The sequence below is a fragment of the Cynocephalus volans genome, chromosome 9 (genome assembly GCF_027409185.1).
Source record: "Cynocephalus volans isolate mCynVol1 chromosome 9, mCynVol1.pri, whole genome shotgun sequence".
Lineage (NCBI taxonomy): Eukaryota > Metazoa > Chordata > Mammalia > Dermoptera > Cynocephalidae > Cynocephalus > Cynocephalus volans.
Genome location: NC_084468.1, coordinates 58,869,635 through 58,885,731, shown reverse-complemented (window position 1 = coordinate 58,885,731; position 16,097 = coordinate 58,869,635). Strand labels below are relative to the sequence as shown.

At 34.4% G+C, this 16,097-nt stretch overlaps 1 pseudogene; it reads left to right on the top strand.

Moving 5' to 3' along the window:
* The first annotated feature begins 7,592 nt into the window (after positions 1 to 7,592).
* Positions 7,593 to 15,539, top strand: LOC134385714 (UDP-glucuronosyltransferase 2B10-like; annotated as a pseudogene).
* Positions 15,540 to 16,097: the final 558 nt, after the last annotated feature.

Genomic DNA, 16,097 nt, shown 5'->3' with positions numbered 1-16,097 from the left:
AATCTATTCATGAGGCATCTGACCTCATAACTCAAAGACCTCCCACTAGGCCCTACCTCCCAACAATGCCACATTGGGAATCAGGTTCAACATTAGTTTTGGAGGGGACAAATCACATGAAATGATATCATGGTCTAATACAGTTGCTCCTCATTATTCACTGATTCTGTGTTTGCAAAATCACCTGGCACTAAAATTTATTTGTAAGCACAAAATTAATATTCACAGTATTTTAGTAGTCATTCACAATAATGCACAGTGTAGTGAAAACTTTGAGTCATCTGACACACGTGTTCCCAGCTGAGGTCAAACAGAGAAATGCTCTGACTTCTCATTTCAGCTTTATTAACTTCCACTTTTCTTTTTGCATTTTTGTGCATGTTCTTGGTGATACCATGGTTTAGAATGGTCCCAAGCATAGCGCAAAAGTACTGTCTAATATTCCTAAGAAGAAGCAAGAAGGCTGTGATGTTTCCTTATGTCGAAAATACATTTTTTTAGATAAGCTTCCTTCAGTTGCATGAGTTACAGTGCTATTGGCGATGAGTTCTATGTCAAAGAATCAGCAACATATATTAAATAGTGTCTTTAAACAGAAATACACATAAATGAGGTTATGTGTTGATCAGTTGAAGACAATTCTGTGAGGAGAGGATTGCAGGAACATAACCCTATATTTTCCCTTGGAGCAATGATTCAGTATTTGCTAGTGAAGTACTTGTGGTAACTTTATAGAACATAACTAACATGAATAACAAGAATTGACTGTACATGCAAAGCTCTTATGCAGTACATAGAACATGATGAATAATATGTATTAGCTAGTGTGATTTTTATTTTTATAAATGAAACCTTTAACAAAATAATTTAGTATGATACATTAAAGTAAGCAAATGAACATGTTACAATTCTGTCTGAAGTTGCAAGCAGTCTCACAAGTAATTTAGACTGGAGGGATCCCTTCTGAAATTTATGTTTATTAGAGTTGTACTGACAAACTCAAGATAATTTTTTCAAAAATGGTTTTGGTTGCATTTCAGCATTTAGTCTGGTCTTATTTGACATTAAATAGATTCACAACACAAACACAGCAGAGATCATTGTACTCTGACAATGTGATTCATGGAATAAGCAACACTCAGGAGTTAGTTGTGGTGGTTCATTAAAAGTCATTCAGCAATGCCTGAATTAAAAAATATATAATTTTATTTCAGTGATTTAAATTGCTTGATCTTACGAGCTAGGCTTGAAAACAAATATTGTGAGTAAAGTATCAGGAAAAATATGCCTGGTTTAATATTAGTCTATACAACTGGCCACAAAGTTAGAAACATAGGAAGGTTTTTCGTAGCTTTATATCATGAACTACTCTAAGTTTGTAGATTAATTCACACTCTAAAGGAGTAAACTTCATTCAAAATAAATAATTTATGAGTAACATTTGTCACATTCATTATTAATTATGGCTTCAGTTCCCTTAGAAAATTTGGGCCAGGATGATAAATAGAATCAAATTTATACTCAAAATTTAAGCAGTCTGTATAAAAAATAATGTTAATATTATGTTATTGCGATTTTGTTCGGACTTTAAATGAAAATGAGGAGAAACAAACTGCATGAAGGTTTGAAATGCTTTTTTTATGAGAAATGATTAACAAAGCATGCCTAAGATTAGCAAAGCATGTGCCAGGGAAAAAAAAGAAAAAAGATGCAATACCTTCAGGAAAATGAAAATTATTTTCATAAATCTTTGTCTCTGTCAGAAACTAATATAATATCACCAGGGAAAAAAAGGCTAATACAGTAGAATCCCATCTGACACTTAAATTCATAGTGCCTGTTTATAGGGAGATTTTGAAACACCAGGAAAGGCTAGGGTTAACGAATTGAGGGTTTTAGTTCTGTACATATAGGTGATTTAACAAGGGTTCTTTCTTTCTTACACCAAAGAAATTATATGAGATCTCTCTTTAGCCTGCATAATTAGAAAGCCTACACACCAAAAAGACTTCATGAACAACTGCCAAGGAAAAAAGTGGATCAATTCAATAACAAATATATTGGACAGGGAATGACAAACATTAAGAAGGCTCGTTACAGACTGTCTTTTCACTTTATTCGAAGAATTCTGTTAAGAGTTCAGGTTTACTTGAATACTCCTAAAAAGAACAACAACAAAACCCTGTGGATCCAGCAAAGCTAGGTTTATTTGACTCATCGCAGGAAGGCAGAAAACACCTTGACATCTTGATTTTACCGTTTCAGAAGGAAGAAGTCAGGGGAAGATAATTATAGGACTCTGGGACATAGGTTGGATGATATCAAGGAGAAATCTGTAAAACAGGTTACTTGGTGACTGGGCAGAGCTTATGACATAACTTTGAATTTCTGGACACTAAGTGAGGTGAGGTAAGGTGAGGTCTTAAAACAAGCCTTGGTAAGCAAGTTGCTTATCTTAATAGATAAACTATTTTAGTTGGTCACAGTCTCGTCATCCTGAGACAAACTACTCAGCTATTTGCTAGGTCTCAATATTGCTTAACCCAGGAGTTAGAAAAAATTTTTGACCTTGGCATTGCGTAATACATAAAATGGAGAGTATGCTCTTTTTAGTACACACTACAGAAAATTAGGGCTGTGCTGTCATAACACAGCAGGTCCCTCAAGGAAGACTTTCTCTTTACTACCATCTTTTGCTGAGTATTGATCAATAAATTGCTATACTTGCCTAAGAATCAAAGAATAAACACTGGTTAAAGAAAATTAATTTTATATCATACATATTACAAAGGGATTTAACATTTGGCATGTTAAAAGGCCATTATACTAACATTTTTTCTGTATTTAGAAATGTATATATCCATTTCTTTTAAATAAACTAAAAGAACAAAGAAAACAATTAAAAAAATTCCCTGTACTATTGCCTTTTCATAGTATAAATATTATTTTCTCAGGAAATGAAAGATTTCCCCTAAAGTTCTGGAAAAGATGACAGTGTGGTGTGTTTAGTTTGGGATCGATGGTCAAAAACCTGGAAAAAAAAGCTTACATAATTACATTGACCTTTGCCCAGACTCCATAGGTCTGTGTGCCGCAAAACTACTAGAATGAGTTTCTTTAAATTCTGTGGAGAGGGACCAGTTAGATAGTTTCCACAAATGAGAGATTTCACAATATAGTTAGATTAAAATTATCTCATAAATCTATTTTTCTTTTTTAAGATAAACTTTAAAATGGTACAAGGGAGATTCACTTGCTTAAATAGTCCAGATTAAGTTTTACATTGCTGCCAGATACATTTACATATTAGAGCTTATGTGTGAGTGTCGGTGCTATTATCATAATAGTATGGCCAAGAACACAAGAATGTCCAAGTCTTACACCAAAAATCAAAGCTCCTCACAAAGGTGTTCCTTGAGGATTGTGAAAGTTATGAACATCAGGAAGGCATCAAGTGACAGTTCAATGCCCAGCACCAAAATAAGGTACTGATTTTTCATTTTCAAAGCAATCCTCATGAACTAGTGTATCATTTCCAAGTGTTTAACTTCTATTTCCTATGTGAGTGTTAAAGCAACTTTCAGTTTTCAGCAAAAAATTAGCATGGGTAAGTTCCAGAAGGCTATATTCAGATAAGAAATTAAAAAGTAATTATACACATTAACCACTGATGCCAGTTATTTGCAGTGCATCATCTAATTGTGAATGATCAGCTGAGCAACATTAAGCAAAATAACTCTTTTGGAATTTTTCAACAGCTGTATAGTTATTCATAAATTGCCAATGGACTCTTCTTTCCTACATTTAAAGAAATTTCAAAACTAGCGATACTAATAATACTGTAAAATGTATCAAAAATTGCCACTTGAATTTTTTCTTGGAAACTCTGACAAGCTTTAAATGAGGTATAAAGGATTACATAGCTAAGTATAGATATAAAATTATCCCAACTGTAAGATACTTTTTTTCACTACTCATAGTTAGGAAAGTAAAACACAAATGACTCCAAATTGGAAAAAAAAAAAAAAATTTCAAAAGAAAACCTGCCTGAAGGAAACACAAGTGATCTAGTAGAACCATAAAGATACAGAATTGAAATCAAGTGGTGCCAACTTCCAAGATACTGTATTAGTAAGTCTGAGTATAATAATTTCTAACATTATCTCCCCTAACTACTATGAAATAGGTCTATTTTCTTTCTTCCTTAAACACACACACACACACACATATTTATACAAACATGCATAATAGAGGTCATCTTTCTCATATTACACATCTCCTTCCAAAGATATTAAATAAGTCAGTTAAAAACAGTCATTACTCCAATAATTCCTTGAACTTTTTCTCAGATGTTTGTAGCAATCCTTTCAGTAGTGTTTGTTAGGCTACTGCTCTTTTTGAAGAAAGAATCAGATTCTTTCTTCACAGTTAATGGAGGATGTTGTCCAGAGATCAGGAGAAGATGGTGTTGTGGTATTTACTCTGTGGTCAATAGTCAGTAACACAACAGAAGAAAGGGCCAATGTGATTGCATCAGCTCTTGCTCAGATTCTACAAAAGGTTAGATAAATTGCCTTAATGGAGGCTAACTACTGAATGAATCTGTTAAACTCTTTAAAGGGTTCAATTATAGAAACTTTCTGCCTGAAAGTTTAACTATTTGGATAGCTCTAATTATCTCAGATATCAGTTCAAAGTCAAAAATACACATAGAATATGATAAAATAGTGTGGAGGATGTTTTTGACTGATAGTAACTTTGAGAGTGACTTGATCAGAAAAAAATAGAAGCAAATTTAAAAGATGCGGTTGAAGTTTTGGTATTAACAGTGTCAGGTACACTGAAATCACCAAATTCTGCCCTATCATATTCTCCTTTTGCTTACAGAATTCCTGAGGTCACTGTACACACTTCAGATGTTACCAGAAAATAGTTAACTTTTAATGAGTAACTGTGCTAGTGCAATAACAATTATCAGGTATTGTAAAAAGTCTGAAATGCATCGTGCAGTTTAGAGTTGCCATGTAATCCAGCATTTTGCACTTCCTGTAAATTTTGCAGTAGGCTTACCTGGCTTGCTGTTCAGGGGGCTATCCAGAGAAAGGATGGCCTGGGCTGACTAGACTAGTTCAGGTACACATGCAGCCAGCTAGATTTAAAGAAAGAGAAAAAATGGCCTGCCCTACTGGACTGGGCCCTGCCAATGTCTAAAGCAGGAAGATATAAGAGTAAGAGTGAAGGTGGGATCCTGGCCTTAAAGCGGACCCTGTGCATTATAGAATACGGCCCCACAAAGACTGTGTTGCTGTCTATCAAATTGACACTTCCACTCTATTGAAGAAGGAGAAGGGATCAGAAGAAGGAATCAAGCAGAAGGATGTCAGGAATGGGGAAAATTTCAGATGTCCCCCTCCCTAACAACAGGAGGAACAGCAGGAACTTCTTTTCTAATATACTGAACACACCTGTGATCTTCGTGTATTTGCGAACTGCTTTTTGGTTTCCTGTCTGAGATAGCTTTCTCCTACTGACCCAGGCTCATTTTTTCTGAAAACTTGAAGTTATTTTAACCCTCCCATAGCAAATAGAAATTGAACACCTATAAATGATACTACAATTTACGAAGATTGCTTTGGAAATTCAATCTCAGTACTTTATTTTGTTGCTGAGTGTGGAAATGGTTTAGCTATAGAAGACCATATTAATCACTGCTGCCAATTCTTTGTAGTGCATCATCTAATTGTCAATGATCAGTTGAGCAAAATTTAGTAAAATACAGTTTTGGATTTTTTCAAAAGCTGTATTTTTATTTATGAATTGCCAATGGGCTGTTCTTTTCTACACTGAAAAAAAATTCAAAACTAGCAGTACTGATTATACTCTAAACTTGTATCAAAAATTGCCAATTTAAATTTTTATTCAGAGAAGTGTTTAATAATTTGTAACCTAAAAAGTTATAAATTCTACCTAGACAACATAGATTGATTTCTCACAAGTAGCTGATTTCATAGATTTCTCTATAAATAAAATCATGTCAAACTTTAGTAAAATAATTTCTGGAACAACCATATATAATTAAGCAATTTCCTATATTACTCAAGAAGAAATAAAGAGATTAATATTAGGAAGATGACAGCTAGTAAAAAATATATAGAAGAAAATGTATAGGTAATTACTAATGTGTTATTGTTTTTTGTCCTAGCATTATAATGCCTTCCTAAAAATTTTTTAAGTATTTGATTTTTTTATTGTTAATCTCATTTGTCTAAGCTACTATGTTTGAAAAATCATAATTTTATCATATACTCAATTTATTATACAAGTAAGTACATGCAATGTGGGAATTCTCTTTAGTTCAGTATGAGACTGGTGAACAAATACTGAAAATATGAGTAATAACCTATTAGAGTGATAATACTTCAATAGGAAGCAAATGGATTAACATTTATTGTTGAAAACTCAAAGATGTAACCTATCTTCTTCATATTTATTTTCTAGTTCTAGGGAAAAAAGAATAAACTATAGCAGTTAGCATTTTACTATATACAACCACATCCTTAATGTCTAGAATCAATGTTTCCTTATTTCAGGTGTAATTCCATCTCCCAGAGAATTTTTCAGTAATTCTGGGTTGGAGTTCTCTCTGTATCCTATTTCTAGGACTTTACACCTATTCTTTTGCCTACTACAGAGTTATTTTAAATGACACTGAAAAATAATTTTTTTTTCTATTAGCAGTGACTGCATTTTCTATGGGAAAATCCACAACAATTATTATGAAGGGATAACATATTTCATCCATAATGAAGCGTAGCCTGTTCTTCCCCTAATTCTAGCACCACCACCAGTAACTTCCAGCTACATGGACATCTGACAAATCAGACTCAGAGACTTCACTATTTCTTTAAGAGATCGTGTTCTTAACTGTCATTACTAGAGGCAAGAAAAGAGAAGGGGGCGAGGGGTAGTGAGAGGTTGGTTAACCAATACAAAATAGCTAGATAGGAAAAATAACTTCTGTGGGTGTAGAGTCAAGCAAGGCATTAGCAATAATTCACTGCATGTTATCAAGTGCCTAGAAGGGAGGGGATCGAATGCCCTCCACAAAGAAATGATTAAGTTTTTCAGTGAGGAATACACTAATTACCCTGATTTGAACATCACACATTGTAAACATGTATGAAGTATAACTCTGGATCCTACGAGTCTGTATAATCAATAAATTTCAATAAAAAAAGAGAACATGTTTTACATGGCCAACTTTCTACTTGTTTTTTCTTTTCTTTTTCTTTCTCTCTCTCTCTCTCTTTTTTTTTTTTTTTTGCACATTTTGATTTTATTTTTATCCAGAATGTGCTTTTCTCTTTTGTCACCTGGCAATCCTGTACTCATTTTTCAAGACTCTAGTCACACACCACCTCTTCCATGTAGCACTCACGTACCTCTCCTGTGGACTTACGTGCTTCTTTCTCTGCGATCTGAAAGAAATTTCAGTGCAGTTTCATGAGTATGATAACCCATTACTTATCTAGGAAACATTGCTCCTTTTACTGCCTAATATTATGCATTTCTCACTGTATTCCTATGACATAATGAATGATTTTCTTAAAATTCATTCAATTCTATTTTATCCACACACCAAAGCTTTTGTAACTCATGGTGGAGCAAACAGCATCTATGAGGTGATCTACCAAGGGATTCCTGTGATGGGCATTCCTTTGTTTGTAGATCAACCTGATAACATTACTCATATGAAGGCCAAGGGAGCAACTGTTGGACTTCGACACAGTGTCAAGTACAAATTTTCTCAATGCATTGAAGGCAGTCATTACTGTTCCTTCATGATACAGCACCTTTTTTTATTATGTAGTATTTGAGGATAGGTTTGCTTATTATCAGTGAGTATCAGTTGTGCCTCTTTTTAATGAATTAATTTTAAAAGAATTTACATGTTTTAAGCAATCTGAAATTTGCTTTCATTTTCCATTAGTAATTTTTTGTTGTTGTTCTTGATACTTTAATTTTAACTTTATTTTTTAACTGATTATGCATGTTCATGGGGCCCAAAGCTGACCATCACCACCTGTGCCTAAGATGTGATGATCAGATCAATACTATCAGCATGCCCAATAAAACAAATTGCAATCATTCCCCAGGCCCCCCCACCCAACTCTCCCAACCTCCTGCCCTGCCTCCCCCTCCATGCCTGGCAACCCTAGGTATGTTCTCTTCCTCTGCAAATCCAAGGCACAACTGTGGTCTTTCTTTCCTTCCTTCTTTTTCTCTTAGCTCCCACTTATGAATGAGGACATGGGGTATTTTTCCCTCTGTATCTGGCTTATTTCACTTAGCATAATTTTCTCCAAGCCCATCCATGTTGCTGTGAATGCCTGAATTTTATTCTTGTTTATGGCTGAGTAGTATTAAATAGCATATATATACAACATTTCCTTGTTCTGCTGTCCATAAATGGACATTTAGGTTGCTTCCATATCTTGGTTATTGTAAATAAAGCTGTGATAAATACAAGAGTGCATGAATCCATTTGACATGATGATATCTATTTCTTTGGGTACATACCTAGAAGTGGGATTGGTGGATCATAAGTTACATCTATCTGTAATTGTTTGAGAAACTTCCATATTGTTTTCCATAGTGGCTGTTCTAACATACGGTACCACCAACAGTGTAAGACAGTTCCCCACTCTCCACATTCTCACCAGCATTTGTTATTCTCCATCATTCTGATTATAGTCAGTCTAACTGGGGTGAGATGATATGTCAATGTGGTTTTAGCTTGCATTTCCCTGATGATTACTGATGTTGAGCATTTTTTAAGTACTTGTTGGCCACTTGTATGGCTTCCTTTGAAGAATTTCTATTCATCTCCTTTGCCCATTTTTTTAAATTAGTTATTTGGGGTTTTTTTACTGTGCAGTTTTTTGTGTTCCTGGTATATTCTGGATATTTATCCCTGTTGGATGTATAGTTTCCAAAGATTTTCTGCCATTCTTGGAATCCAAGAGCATAGAATGTCTTTCCATCTATTTACATCCTCTTTAATTTTTTTCAGCAGTGATTCCTAGATCTCATTGTAGATATTTTTTAACTTCTTGATTAAAGTGATTGCTAGATAATTTATTTTTTTGGTGACTGCAGTAAATGGGCTTACTTCCTTGATTTCTCTTTCTGTTAGTTCATTACTGAAGGATATATATACAATTGATTTGGGGTCATTGATTTTATATCCCGCAACATTACTGAAATTATTAATCATTTCTAACACTCTTTTTGGTAGAGTCTTCAGGTTTTTCTATATGCAGGATCATGTCATCTGCAAACTGGGACAGATTGATGTCATCTTTTCCAATCTGGATTCTCTTTTTTTCTTTTTCTTTTTTTCTTTTTTTGCCTGATTGATTTGTCTAGTACTTCCAATACTATGTTAAATAAGAGAGGTGATAGTGGGCATCCTAGGCCTCCTCCTGTTCTTAAGGGAAAAGCCTTCAGTTTTTCCCCATTCAGGATGATATTGTCGGTGGCCTTGTCATAAATGGCTTTATTGTGTTGAGATACTTTCCTTCTACACCTAATTTGCTGAGAGTCTTTATCATGAAAGATGTTGAATTTTGCCAAATGCTTTTTCTGTGTCTATAGAGATAATCATATGAAATAAAACACATAATCAAGACCTTAATCAGCAGATTAGAGAAAGCAGAAGAAAGAATTTCAACTCAAAGATAGTAATTATGAAATAATCAAGGCAGGCAATTTAAAACATGAAGAAATTTTTTAAAAGTGAAGAAAGTGTTATGGAGCTAGCAGACAACCTAAAGCACACAAACATTCACATCATGGGTGTACCAGAAAAAGACATTAAAAATCTATTCAATAGAAAATAATGGGAAACTTCCCAGGAATAGAAAGAGAAATAGAACTTTAGTTCAAGGAAGCCCAAAGATCCCCAAACAGACTTAATACAAAAACATTCTCTCTGAGACATTATACTCACATTGGCAAGGCTCAAAGACAAATAGAGAATCCTAAAAGCATCAAGAGTAAATTGTCATTTCTTGTAAGGGATTCTCCACCAGATTAGCAGCAGACTTCTCAATTGAAACTCTACAGAAAAGAAGAAAATGGGATGACATATTTGAAATACTAAAACAAAAAACCCTGCCAGCCAAGAATACTATACTCAGCAAGGCCATCCTTAGAAATAAGGGAGAAGTAATATATTTCCCAGACAAACAAAAACTGTGGGAGTTCACCACCAAACAACCAACCCTGCAAGAAATCTCAAGGGAGTCTTGAATCTGGAATCTGAAAAATAGTAATCTCTACCATGAGTTCACAAGTAAGAATGAAAACCACTAGTAACACACAAATGCAAATAAGAAAGATAAGGAAACTAAATTGTACCACCTCAAAAAAAGAATACTCAAACATTGAAGACCAATAATCAGAGAAGAAAGAAACAAATGGTACTTAAAAGATTTTTTTTTAAAAGCCACAAAATGTCAGGAATAAGAAAATACCTGTCAATAACAATCCTGAATATAAATGGATTACACTCCCCACTGAAAAGATACAGACTGATGAGTTGAATTAAAAAGCAAGACCTAACTATATGGTGACTTGAAGAAATTCATCTCACTGGTAAAGGTATACACAGACTAATAATGAAGGAATGCAAAGACATACCACGCAAATGGAAATCAAAAATAAGCAGGAGTAGCTATTCTTATATCAGATAAAATAGACTCTAAACCAAAAACCATAAAAAGAGACAAGGCCACTATATAATGATAAAGGGATCTATTCAGCAAGAAGACATAACAATCATAAATATATATGCACCCAACATTGGAGCACCCAGATAAATAAAGCAAACACTATTAGACCTAAACAAAGATATAGACCCCAATATGATAATAGTGGGGGAACTGAACACCCCTTTTATCATTGTACAGATTATGCAGGAAACAAATCAATGGAGAAACACAGGATTTAAACTACACTTTAGACCTTTTGGTCCTGGCAAACAACAACAGAACATTTCATTCAATAATACAGAATATACATTCTTCTCATCAGCACACAGAACATTCTCCAAGACAGACCACACATTAGGTAACAAACCAAGTCTCAGCAAACTTTTAAAAATTTAAATCACTTCAAGAATCATTTCAGAACACAATAGATTAAAACTAGATATCAATAACAAGTATAACTCTGCAAGCTATACAGATACATGGAAACTAAACAACAGGCTCCTAAATGATCTATGGGTCCATGAAGAAATTAAAAAGGAAATCAAAAAAAGCCCTTGAATTTAATGAAAATAAAGACACATAATGCCAAAATCTGTGAAATACTACAAAAGCAGCACAAAAAGGGAAGTTTATTGATATAAACACTTCTGAAGAATAGAAAGACATCAAATAAATGACCTACAAATCAAAGACATCAAATAAATGCTACAACAGAGAACTAGAAAAGCAAGGAAAATCCAACTCTAATAGTAATAGATTAAGAAATAATTAGTAGTAGAAAGAAAATAATTAAGATCAGAGTAAAGTTAATGAAATAGAGACCCCAAAAATGATATAAAAAAATCAATGAAATGAAAAGTTGGTTTTTTGAGAAGATAAATAAAATAGACAAACTATTAGCTGGAAGAAAGCAAAGAGAGAGAGAGAGAGAGAGAGAGAGAGAGAGAGAGAGAGAGAGAGAAAGAAAGAAAGAAAGAAAGAAAGAAAGAAAGAAAGAAAGAAAGAAAGAAAGAAAGAAAGAAAGAAAGAAAGAAAGAAAGAGAAGGAGGGAGGGAAGGACGGAAGGAAGGAAGGACGGAAGGAAGGAAGGAAGGAAGGAAGGAAGGAAGGAAGGAAGGAAGGGAGAGAGAGAGATGGAGAGAGAGAGAGAAAGAAAGATAGATCCAAATAACAAAAATAAAAATAAAAAAGGAGACATCACAACTGATACCACAGAAATGCAAAGAATCATTAGAGATTACTATGAACAACTATATGCCAACAAATTTGAAAACCTGGAGGAAATATATAAATTCTTCAACACACAAACTACCAAGACTGAACTAAGAAGACACAGAAAACCTGGACAGACCAATAACAAGCAACAAGATTGAAGTAGTAATCAGCACTCTCCCAAAAAGAAAAACCCAGGACCAGATGGCTTTACTGCTGAATTCTATCAAACTTTTAAAGAGGAATTAATAAAAATTCACTTCAAACTATTCCAAAAAATTGATACATAGACCACTCTCCAAACTCATTCCACGAGGCTAGCTTCATTCACCCTGATACAAAAACAAAGATACAACCAAAAAAGGGAACTATTAGGCCAATATCCTCAATGAACAAAGATGCAAAAATACTCAACAAAATATTAGCAATCAGAACACAACACCACATCCAAAAAATTATACACCACAATCAACTGGAATTCATGCCAGAGATGCAAGAATGATTCAACATATGCAAATCAGTAAATGGGATAGACCACATCAACAAAATCAAGGGTAAAAAACATATGGCTATCTCAATAGTGCAGAAAAAATTTGACAAAATTCAAAATCTTTTCATGACAAAGGCCCTCAGCAACATAAGTATCTCAACACAATAAAAACCATATGAGAAACCCACTGCCAACATCATATTTAATAGTGAAAAGCTTTCAGCTTTTCCCTTAAGAATGGGAACAAGACAAGGATGCCCACTCTCACCACTCCTATTTAACATAGTACTGGAAGTACTAGCCATAGCAATCAGGCAAGAGAAAAATATAAAGGCCATCCACATTGGAAAGGATGAAGTCCAACTGTCCCTGTTTTAGAGGACATGATTCTGTATACAGATAATCCTAAAGACTCTATCAAAAAACTCTGAGAGCTGATTAAAATTTCAGTAAGGTTGCAGGATACAAAATCAGTACCTCAAAATCAGTAGCATTTTTATACTCCAATAATGATCTACCAGAAAAAGAATTTAAGAAATTAATCCCATTACAATAGTCATCAAAAAGTAAAATACCTAGGAATCAATTTAACCCAGAGGTGAAAGATTGCTACAACAAGAGCTACAAATCACTACTGAAAGAAATTAAAGATGGCAAAATAGATGAAAAGATATTCCATGATCTTGGATTGGAAGAATTAGCATTGTGATAATGTCCATTCTATCGAAAGTGATCTACAGATTCAATGCAATCCCCATCATAATACCAATGACATTCTTTACAGAAATAGGGGGGAAAAAAAAGAAAAGAAAACTTTAACATTCATATGGAACAACAAAAGAGCCTGAATAGCCAAAGCAATCCTGAGCAAAAATAAATAAATAAAGCTGGAGGCATAATACTACCTGACTTCAAATTATGCTACTAAGCAATAGTAACCAAAACAGCATGGTACTGGCATAAAATCGACACTTGGACCAATGGAACAGAATAAAGAACCCAGAAATAAACCCACAGACTTACAAACAAATGATCTTTGACAAAGGCAACAAAAGCACACATTGGAAAAAAACTGCCTCTCCAATAAACGGTGCTGGGGAAATTGAATATCCATCTGCAGAAGAATGAAACTAGATCTGTGCCTTTTGCCATATACCAAAATAAACTCAAAATGGATTAAAGACTTATGAAGAAGACCTGAAACTGTAAAAATACTAAGAGAACATATAGGGGAAACACTTCAGGAAGTAGGACTGGGCAAAGACTTTATGAACAAGAGCCCAAAATAACAAGCAACTAAACAAAAAATAAATAATGGGATTATATAAAACTAAAAAGCCTCTGCACAGCATAGGAAACAATTTAAAAAATGAAACAAAAATCCTACAGAATGGGAGAAAATCTTTACATACTATATATCTGACAAGGGATTAATATACAGAATATACCAGGAACTGAAGCAAGTGCACAGTAGAAAAACTAATAATACAATTAAAAAATGGGCAAAGGAGATAAATAGAAATTTTGTGAAGGAATACATACAAATGAACAATAGGCATTTAAAAAAATGCTCAACATCACTAATCATCAGGGAAATGCCAATTAAAACCACTTTGAGATATCACCTCACCTCAGTTAGATTGGCTATAATAAAAAAGATGGAGAATAACAAATGCTGACAAGGATGTGGAGAAAGGGAACACTCCTACAGTGTTGGTGGGACTGTAAATCAGTTCAGCCATTATGGAAAACAGTATGGAGGTTTCTCAAACTACAGATAGAATTACCATACGATCCAGCCAATCCCACTTCCAGGTATATACCCAAAGGAATGGAAATCATCATGTCAAAGGGACACATGTACTCCCATGATTGTCACAACTCTATTTACAATGGCCAAGATATGGAACCAACATAAATGTCCATTTATGGATGACAGGATAAGGAAAATGTGGTATATATACACCATGGAATACTACTCTGCCATAATAAAGAATGAAATTCAGGCATTCACAGCAACATGGGTGAGCTTGGAAAAAAACTATGTTGAGTGAAGTAAGCCAGGCGTAGAGGGAAAAATACAACATGTACTCACTCATACATTGAAGCTAAAAGAGAAAGAAGGAAGTAAAGAAAGGCCACAGTGGTGTGTTGGTCTTGCAGAGGGAGGGAACTAACATAGGGTTTCTGGAAGTAGGGGATAGGAAGGGAGGTCGAGGATTAATTGGGTGGGGGACATGGGGAATAATCACAATTTGTGGTAATGGGTATACTGATACTCTTGATCTGACCATCACATCTTGGGCACAGGTGATGACAGTCAAGTTTGTACCCCATGAATATTCATAATCAATTTTTAAAAAAAGAAATAGTGGTTTGGACTGAAAAAAAAAGAGGAGGAGAAGCAGAGAGACTAGTTAGGAGGCATTTCACCTACCATGTCTCAAGTACTCTTGAAAAACCTCAGGATGCTCATTCTCAAATTGCATTTCCACGGTCGTACATATAGCACTTGGAATGGCTCATATTTCCTCTGCTAGAAAGAAATTTTTTCCCTCCTTTCCTTCCATTTTTGCTTTTAAAAATATTTGCCAATTAGAAAATTGCAATTTAAAACCAAACTTTCTTTGATGACCCAAATAAAAATATATAACTTTAATGGCAATTCTATGAAATATACTTTGAATCATTTGTAGCATTTTACAGAAGCCTCTCATGGACTTTATATGCTTAGGCCAATGAACTTCCTTTCAATGACAGTGTCTTTATGTTTACCCTTCATACATAAAGAGAACATTATGAAATTATCAAGAATTCATCATGATAATTCCATGAAGCCTCTAGATCGAGCAGACTTCTGAATCGAGTTTGTCATGTGCCACAAAGGAGACAAACACCTTAGGGTTGCAGCCCACGACCTCAGTTGGGTCCAGTACCACTCTTTGGATGTGATTGGGTTCCTGCTGGCCTGTGTAGCATCTCTGATATTCATCATCACAAAATGTCCTCTTTTGTGTTGTCAGAAGTTTGCTAAAACAGGGAAGAAGGAAAAAAGGGAATAGTTTTATCTGAGGCTTGAGCCTGGAACACTTAACAGATGGGACTCCACCAGTTAATTCCAGAAAGATAAGGTTATGATATAAGATTCTATTCCTCATGTAACAACAACAGCAAATATTGAAATTTTAGTTTATCAGATTGAAGTTTGTTTACAAAGGTTTTACTACCCATTTAAAAGTTACATCTGTTTTCTGCCAAAAAGAAAAAAAAACTCTGGGAAAATAGAAAATTTAAAGCTACATGGGTTTATATTGACATACATTGCTCTAATTCCCAAATTATAAAAAAAAATCCAACTGAACTATTATTTACATTTTGTTCATGAACACAAAACATTAAGAAGTCCACTCACAGTGATAATAATGTTTTGAGAACTTGTTACCTCATTTTTGTGCAGAATTTGTAGGTTTAACTTCTACTGAAAACCACTCAATAATTAGAACTGCATAAAGCGACACACTCTTCTGCTTGGTTTTGGGCGACTAGTAGTGCTGCTTAGCTTGTGCAGTATCATCCAGCCTCAGCGTCACTTCTTGCCTAAAAGACATGGCAGGAAGTTT